The sequence below is a fragment of the Nicotiana attenuata genome, unplaced genomic scaffold (genome assembly GCF_001879085.1).
Source record: "Nicotiana attenuata strain UT unplaced genomic scaffold, NIATTr2, whole genome shotgun sequence".
NCBI classification, from domain to species: domain Eukaryota; kingdom Viridiplantae; phylum Streptophyta; class Magnoliopsida; order Solanales; family Solanaceae; genus Nicotiana; species Nicotiana attenuata.
In genome coordinates, this window is record NW_017670385.1 from 526,253 (window position 1) to 535,837 (window position 9,585).

At 39.4% G+C, this 9,585-nt stretch overlaps 1 non-coding gene across 1 annotated transcript; it reads left to right on the plus strand.

The window, feature by feature from the left end:
• Window positions 1-214: 214 nt before the first annotated feature.
• TRNAS-UGA lies at window positions 215-296 on the plus strand. The gene has a single exon. It is a non-coding gene; the product is annotated as a tRNA-Ser (tRNA).
• The last annotated feature ends 9,289 nt before the right edge of the window (window positions 297-9,585 follow it).

A 9,585-nucleotide genomic window follows, 5' to 3' on the forward strand; every position in this document is an offset into this window, starting at 1 on the left:
GGCTAAGGCAACATGAGCGAAATATTCATTTTGGCATAAATTTCACTTTCGTCCACCCTCACCATATTTATAATACAAGAATGATTTAGCTTGTCAAGTTATACAATAAATACATGTTTATTGAAAATTTAGCTATATTAAAGTACTATAATAAAGGTTCACAATTCGTAAGGAATTAAGATATAAACTTAATATACCTTAAGTGCTCACAGCTGTCGATATGTCCGAGTGGTTAAGGAGACAGACTTGAAATCTGTTGGGCTTCGCCCGCGCAGGTTCGAACCCTGCTGTCGACGCACACTCAATTTTTTCTGCATTTCTTCACTAATTAGGCAAAAAGTCAATGTTTATCATCGTAGTAACAACTAACAAGTTCTCTCTTGTCCAACCTGAGGAGTGATTGACATCAAAAGGAACTAAAACGACAACAACAAAAACTACGAGGCTCTAAGCAAGTTGGGGAAATTTTATACTTTTTCCTCTTACCTCCAAAGTTAGGAAAAAGAAAAGAACCTTGGAATAGAAGACTTTTTTTTCTTCTCTTAACTCTTAAGTTAAGTAAAAACAATGAAATTGAACTACATATGGTAGAAAACTGTGTGAATCAAATATTGTATTGATGATTCACACGGTCCGCACGCCGGTTCATACAATGCGCCGCCCGCTCTTGTATTTGTAATAACTTGTCTTAAATTCAATTAAATGTTGATGGAAAAGAACCATAACTATGTAACCCTATTCCTAAAAGATTGACCCCAAAATAGCATATCCAAATTATAAGAAAGCCTATAGACGCTACAATTGCAGAATTTGCACCCCGCAAATTTCTATTTGTTCGAGTATGTAAATAAATTGCTTCGAACCCTGCTGTCGACGCACACTCAATTTTTTCTGCATTTCTTCACTAATTAGGCAAAAAGTCAATGTTTATCATCGTAGTAACAACTAACAAGTTCTCTCTTGTCCAACCTGAGGAGTGATTGACATCAAAAGGAACTAAAACGACAACAACAAAAACTACGAGGCTCTAAGCAAGTTGGGGAAATTTTATACTTTTTCCTCTTACCTCCAAAGTTAGGAAAAAGAAAAGAACCTTGGAATGGAAGAACTAGACAAGGTGGATGGGAGGGCAGAGGCGGACCTATGTTATACCGAGAGGGGTCATCGGCAAGAATTCCATGTATACATGTATATATCTTTAGATAATAGTGATATATCAGTAGTGGACATCTAAATACAAAGCGGGTTTTGGTTGAATCTAAAAGTACACCCCCGACCTTTAAATCCTGGGTCAGCCTCGGTGGGAGGGAGATGACAAAAGCTACTATGACAGAAAAAATTCGAAGGTTTCTTTTATAATAAATTGTTATGATTCTCGGACCTTTAACAACTAGAAGGAGCAATAACTTCTCGTGATTTAAAAAAAAGAAGAAAAAGAAGAAGAAGAAGAAAAGAGTCCAAGCACGTTTAAAGTTTACTACAAGTAAATTGGGCAAGATTTGCAGTTAATTGTTATCATCAAACAAAGACTAGTACCATATACGAGTTTTGCCTAATAAGAATATTTAGGCGTGCAGGATGATTATATTAGAAACTCGTGAGCTGACATCATTTGTTACATGTCACGACTCCAACCCCGATCGTGATGGCGCCCAACACAATGCTAGGCAAGCCCGACCATTCCAGCACTCTCAATTCCTCACATAAAGTTCGTTACCAATTAACAGGGTTTAAATACCAAATTAACATAAACACAAGTCTGAAACAGTGGATACAATGCGCGGAAAGAACGTAATAACATCACTAAAAGCCCACCGATCCGGTGTCACGAGTCAAGAGCCTCTAATACAAGTCTGAGAAACAGCCTAAACAAAAGATAGTCTAAAATACTGAAAGTAAAGAGGATAGAGGGAGAAATCGGGTCTGCGGACGCCATGCAGCTACCTCGATGACTCCGGTGAGATCTGAACAGCAGAGACAGCTCAATCTACGCCTCCGGAATACCTGTATCTGCACACATGGTGCAGGGAGTAATGTGAGTACTCCGACTCAGTGAGTAATAGCAATAAATAATGACTGACGGAAAGAAATCTCGTAAAGAGCACTAAGCAGTTCTATATCAAGCAGTAAGAACATTTAAACAACAACTAAATGAAGAAGCCAGGAAAAATCCTTTAAGCCAGTACCCAACTCATTTATTTCTCACAATAACCGAAATCATAGTATACTGCTACGGCGTGCAGCCCGATCCGTATAAATATACTGCTGCGGCGTGCAGCCCGATCCATAATATATATATACTGTTGCGGCGTGTAGCCCGATCCAATAATAATAGTCGACTACGCTCACTGGGGGTGTGCAGACTCCGGAAGGGCTCCTACAGCCCAAGCGCTATACTGCTGCGGCGTGCAACCCGATCCACATGATATACTGCTGCGGCGTGCAGCCCGATCCATATAAGTATACTGCTGCGGCGTGCAGCCCGATCCACATAATATATCAGTCATCCTCACTATTGGGTTCTCAACCCCTCTCAGTCAATATCAACTTCGCCCCTCGGGCATACTAAGATAAGATAGGGATTCCAGCCCTCATATTACTCTCATTTTGGTTTAGCCATTTCAAAGCCAGTTCATATTTTATTAAACAGTTAGAAACATGACTGAGGGTGTGATTTTTAACAAGTAAAGTAAGGTCATTCAGTACAAATGCCCCTACGGGTTCTACAGGTCGGCACAAGGCCCCAAACATGGCTACTAGCCCAAACTGTAATGATATTAATTAAGCCTCAGTCAAAAATACAATAGGATCATCAATCGGGATGGACCAAGTCCAAATCCCCAGCAGTAATGGACCCCACGCTCGACATGCAGCGTGTGTCTCACCTCAACATAGCACTTCATTGTGCAAATCCGGGGTTTCAAACCCTCAGGACATCATTTATAACCATTACGCACCTCAAGCGGCCAAAGTCCTAGCTCGTTATGCCCTTGCCTCGCAAATCAACCTCCTCGCGCGTCGAATCTGGCCAAAACCACAACGAATACGTTACAATAGGCTAAGGGAATATAACCCAATCGAAAAGACTCAAAAAATATCGAAATTCACGAAGTTGACAAAACCCGAGCCCCGGGCCCACTTCTCGAAAAATCAAAAAATTAACATCACCGGATTCCTTATCTCGCCACGAGTCTATAAATATCAAAATTACCAAAATCGGAGTCCATTTGACCCCTCAAATTCCACTTTGAAATATCAAATTCCTAAGCCCTAGCTTTACCCTCTTTTGATGAATTTCCACAAATTTCAATGCAGATTCTACCATTAATTGATGTATTTAGGACAAGGAACTCACCTCCAATCACACCTAGTCGAAATCCCCTTCAAATTCCGTCCAAGAGCTCTCAAGGTCGATCAAAAATGGTGGAAATGGACTTAAGCTCGCGGAACAAAATAAGCTTTAAAATCCTTCAGAGAACGGTGATTTTCGCATCTGCGGTTCCTTTACCGCATTTGCGGCTACCGCTTCTGCGGTTATAATTCCGCTTCAGCGGATCTTCATTAAACCAACGACCGCTTCTGCGGTCCCCTGTCCGCATATGCGGATCCCGCTTCTGCGGTTACTTGTCCGCTTCTGCGGAAGCACCAAGGCCTCATCTTTACGCACCTGCGACTATTCTACCGCATCTACGGCCTCGCAGATGCGGCTTCCCTACCGCGTCTGCGGATCCTTCCATCCAGGGCAATGACCGCTTCTGCACTCTTTCTTCCGCACCTGCACAACCGCATCTGCGGTTCCTCTTCCGCAGATGCGGAAATACCAGAAACCAGGCATACCAGCAATCTCATAAGTCCAAATTTCATCCCGATGGCTATCCGAAATCACCCCGAGGCCCCCGGGACCTCAACAAAAAGTGCCAATCCATCTTAAAACATCATTCAAACTTGATCCAATCATCAAAATACCACAATTAACACCAAAACCCTCAAATTACATCGGATTCAAGCCTAAGTTCTTCCAAAACTTCCGAATTACGCATTTGATCAAAAACCCTACCAAAACACCTCCGAATGATTTAAAATTTTGCACACATATTCAAAATCTCCTAACGAAGCTACAACAACTCTCGGAATCCCATTCCGACCCTCGGATCAAAATCTCACCTAACAACCGGAATTCGCCAAAATACTAACTTCGCCAATTCAAGCCTAATTCTACACCGGACCTCCGAAACCAATTCCGATCAAGCTCCTAAGTCACAAATCATCCCCCGAAGCTAACCGAATCACCGGAAATCACATCCGAGTCCTCTAACTCATAAGTCAACATTCGGTTGACTTTTCCAAGGCAAACCTTCCTTAAAGAGACTATGTGTCTCATTTCCATCCAAAACCAATCCAAATCGACTCATTCACTCAAGACTCTTATAGTAAAACATAAGGAAGCAGAAAATGGGGAAAACGGGGCGGTAACTCACGTGACGACGGGCCGGGTCGTCACATTAGATTCATATATCTAGCTCAGTACTTAAAATCCTCATCCATTGGCATTCAAAAAGGGTTCTGCGAACTACTAAGGGTTAAACATTGCTAGATCAGAGGTACTAAAACTCTTGCAACTTCTTGTTGTATGGATTTAGAGGATAGACCGAGGAAGTAATTAACTACATGGGCACAAATATACCATGCATATATATATATATATATATATATATATATATATATATATATATAACTAAAGGGTTCATTAATTTACTAGTTGTGGAGTGAGGTAAGAGCAGATCTCATGTCAACAATTGCAGACATATCAACTCCTAACTTAATAGCCTCTTTGCTTGCTCTTGAAACTGCACCTCTTACATACTCATGAGCTTCCTTCACATTCATTTTCTTTGACATTTCATGCTCAAGAAATGGTCACCATTCAGGACTGCAGCCAACTGCACTATCAAATATTTAAAATCAAGAAATTAAAGCATATAACATGCAACTCAGCAGGTGTAGAACTAAAATGGATATTCCTTCTAATCTTTCCACAAGGACATGGAATCAAGAAATATACTATAGCAATGTCACGACCCAATTTAGGATCATGACCGGCGCTTAGGAGCTAGTGTTCCCAAGTAAGCCTCATCGGTAATTTACAGAAAATCGGACAGAGTTTCCCCTGTTTTAGGACTATCTAAAAATAAACCTGTCTTAGAAATCAACTATAAAACCAACCTATATCGACCAAACAAGTTATAATCCTCGTTCACGAAGTATTTCCAACACAATAATACTAACTTCATCTCCAAGTATACGATAGCAAAGTTTAATACGAGTCACAAGTCTATATCTGTAAAAGAATACATATGACACTTATAAAATGATTATGGAGCGATTCTAAGAGTTTCAAGAAAGAGACTATCACAAATAAATAACAATCTTTGCCCACGCGAATAAATGCGGGGCTCAGCAGGAACTGCCAACTCTGATTAACGGAATCCTCGCCTGCGTCATGTATCTGTAAAAATAATAGCGGGGATTGAGTCGCTAACTCGGTGAGTAATAATACTTAACCACAATCGTTTTCAACAGGGGACAAGTCAAAAAAGATACTTGTATAATTACACCCCTTTTAAAACGATAATAATAATCAGTCTCATCATATGTTTCCTGTAACAAAATCAATTTAACAATTTAGTAATGAACTCGGTAAATACTGTATCATAGCAAATATTTATATTTGGGAGGTTTCTAGAAAAGGATCATGTAATCTATATCAGTGTGTGGACCCCTTCCTAAAAGGAGACAAATATAACTATAGGTCCCTACTCGAGGGAAACTGTGTAACAGTATGCTGGTTCTACCTTCCCACTAGCGAGGGCTATAACTGTACTCGGTAATCGGTAAAAATAAGGTGCACCAGGTCTAACGAACCCGCCGTTAGCTACGGTATCCTTCAAAGTCTCCTCCCGTGTATACTTTTCTTTGTAAACAATAAATATTCATATGAAAGTATTTTCAAAATAGTACAGGGCATTTCAATTCTTATTAAATCATGTAATCTCATTTCGGTAACAGTAATCATATCTCAAGTAGTAATAAAACATGTATAGTAACAGTGAGAACATTTAAATAACTGTAAACATCTCAAGTAAACAGTTCAGTATCATATCAAGTAAAGGACTTGTCCCACATGCAATTTCAAACATTCAGTGACAATTACTATTTGCAAAATCATGTATAAACCATGCAAGTTATGAAAACACAAGTTGCAGTAAGATTACTACTCACAGTACTCGTGTCGCAATACCAAACTCGTCGCCTCGAGCGATCTGTATGACTTTCTTCAATCAATCTATAATTACATCAATATCGATATCGTGTTAATTTCTTTGTTTAAGCTAGTTCGTAATAAATTCATAATATACAACTCTTGAGGTTTCAATGTTTGACTCTCAATTTGTCAAGTTTAATTTGTCCAGATCACGTGAAAATAATTCTATACCTCGCATTGCTTTAAGTCATGTATATTATGAGAGTAAGGAAAGTTACTGTAGAATATCTTTTGTTCCAAATTGCTCTTGAAAACACTAAAACTTTCTTAAGTATTTAATTTCAATATATCTTTATCGAGATAATTTCTACGATAAATTCTTCACTCATATACACCAGTAATTCTTTGTCTTTGTGGTATTTAAATACGCTATTCACAATTTATATAAATTGCTTAATTTTTTTAGAAGAAAACAAGTTAATTAAAGAATATGTTCGCATGACTCAATAAAGAGTTTAGATATTTACCGCAGTACTCGAAAATCGAAAGTGCTTAGAATTCAAAGGAGCTATTGAAACTATCCCTCCTTGATTTTTAAAATTATTTGTGTGGAGCTTTCTATGTTTCCTTCTCTATAGAAAAGAAATTCTTTCTCTGTTGGTTTTCTCCAAATCTAATGCTTCCAAGATTGAAGTATTTTTATTGTTTTTGGTTCATATAGCAACTGGTCGGTGGCTTCCCTTTCCGCAAAAGCTTTAGAATAAGTGACTCCTTCCGTGAACCCCTTTTTCTTTTCTCATTCTAGTGGGCTTTTGCCCATTCTTTTAATCGATTAGATTTCCCCTTTTTTTGTTTCTTTCTTTCCTTATTCTTTTTATTTATTTTTAAAGACCAATATACTCTAACTTTAATATGAGTTATTACATTTTCCCCACCTTATAAAATTCGGTCCCCGAATTTAGTTCAGCTACATACCTGTAGACTGAAACGAATAAGGATACTTGACTTGCATAGCATCTTCCACTTCCCATGTAGCTTCTTGTACTTCTTTTACTGTATGATTTCTTCATAAGACTTTCACGAACACGTTTTCTTTTTACCATAGCTTCTTCACTTGTCTATCAACAATAGTCATCGGCTCCTCCTCGTAAGACAACTTCTCATCAAGCGGTATAGTAGGTGCATCAAGCACCTGAAATGAGTTTGATATATATTTTCTTAGAATTGAGATATGTAACACTAGATGAATAAAAAAATACTCAGGAGGAAGTGCCAAACGATATGTCATAGCTCACACTCGTTCAAGTATCTCGTACGGACCTATAAACCTCGGGCTCAACTTATCTCTTTTTTGAACCGCATCACGCCCTTCATAGTAGAGACTCGTTAAAACACTTTGTCCCCCAATTGTGAACACTAAATCTCTTTTTCTCTTATTTGCATAAGACTTTTGTCAACTTTAATCTGTGAGCAATCTCTGTCTGATCAATTGGACCTTGTCAATAGCTATATTTGTATTAAGTGTCCCAATAAGTGAGTCTTACTAGCTTCAAACCATCTGATAGGATAATGGTATTTTCTACCATATAATGCTTCATACGGTGCCATTTAAATACTGAATTGGAAGCTATTGTTGTAAGCAAATTCAGCTAAAGGTAGATACATGTTTCGACTGCCTACAAACTCAAGATACAAGCTCTCAACATATCCTCCAAGATCTCTATAGTACGTTAAGGACCCGTTTGGCCATAGATTTTGCCAAAATAAATTTAGGTTTTATTTGGCAAACACATGTGTAACGACCCGGCCGGTCGTTTTTGGAATTTACGCCCCGATTCCCCATTTACTGCTTCCCCTAAGTTCATTTCTGCTATTTTGGTTTGCCGGGACGTTCGGTGTTGAGTTTTGGAAAGTTTTGGGACACTTAGTCCCTAAATGAGAGCTTAAGTGTTGAAAAGTGGTCCGTAGTCGGAACAGTATAAAGACGACCTCGGAATAAAAATCCGATGATTCCGTTAGCTGCGTTAGGTGATTTCGGGGTTGGGAGCGTGTTCAGAATGTATTTTGGGTGCTCGTAGCTCATTTAGGCTTGAAATGCCGAAGTTTGAATTTTTTAAGTTTCCGGTTCGATAGTGAGTTTTTGATCCGAGGGTCGGAATGGAATTCCGAAGGTTGCAGTAGCTCCGTCATGTCATTTGGGATGTGTGTGCAAAATTTCAGGTCATTCGGACGTGTTTTGTTTAGGTTTTTGATCGAAATCGTATTTGGAAGAAATTTGAAGTTCTTAGGCTTGAATCTTTGATTAAATCGGTTTCCGATGTTGTTTTAGGTGTTTTAAGGATTGGTACAAGTTCGAATAAGGTATTAGGTGGTATTGGTGCTTTTGGTTGAGGTCCCAGGGGCCTCGGGATGATTTCAGATGGTCGACGGGAAGAAATTCTAAAGTGTGCAGCAGCAGATTTTGAGTCTTCTGGTATTTCCGCTTCTACGGCTTGGGAACCGCAGAAGCGGAGCCGCAGAAGCGGCTTCTTCATCGCAGAAGCGATTCCAGGCATCTCCGCAGGAACCGCAGAAGCGGTCCCTTCCTACGCATAAGCGGGACCGCAGAAGCGGGATTTGTACCGCAGAAGCGGAGTCTGGCCTTAAGTGAAAAACCGCAGAAGCGGCTCGTGGCTTGTCCGCAGAAGCGGTCCCTTGTCCGCAGAAGCGGAAATGACTGTTCAGAAATAGCAATTTTGAGAGTTTAATTTCATAAGTTTGAAAAATCGATTGAGAGCTCGGGAGAAGGCGATTTTGAGGAGAAAATCATTGGGTAACGTTTCTTTGATCCCTTTTTATTATATTTCATCATTATATAGTTAAATACATCATGGGAATTCGAATTTTGGACCAAAAATTGGATAATTTGGGGTAAAACTTCATTGGCTAGACTATTGAGTTTTGAGTAGGCATTTGACCTCCGATTTGGGAGATTTTTATATGGTTAGACTCGTGAGAGTATGAGGGTTCTAAAAATGTAAAAATTATTCGATTCCGAGATGTTGGCTTAAGGGGCGTTTTGGTCATTTTATCTATTTTCGCGCCCTAGCTTTAATTTTAATAGCGGAATCAGTTGTTTGCAATATTATTTACGATATGTAATTGAATTGTATAGATTTGGGCCATTTGGAGTCGGATACTCGTGGCAAAGGCGTGGTTTCTATTGATATCGAGCCGGTTCGAGGTAAGTGGCTTGTCTAACCTTGTGTGGGGGACCTTTCCCCTTAGGATTTGTTATTTGTTGATTTGAGTGCCTTGTACGCGAGGTGACGAGCGCGTACTTG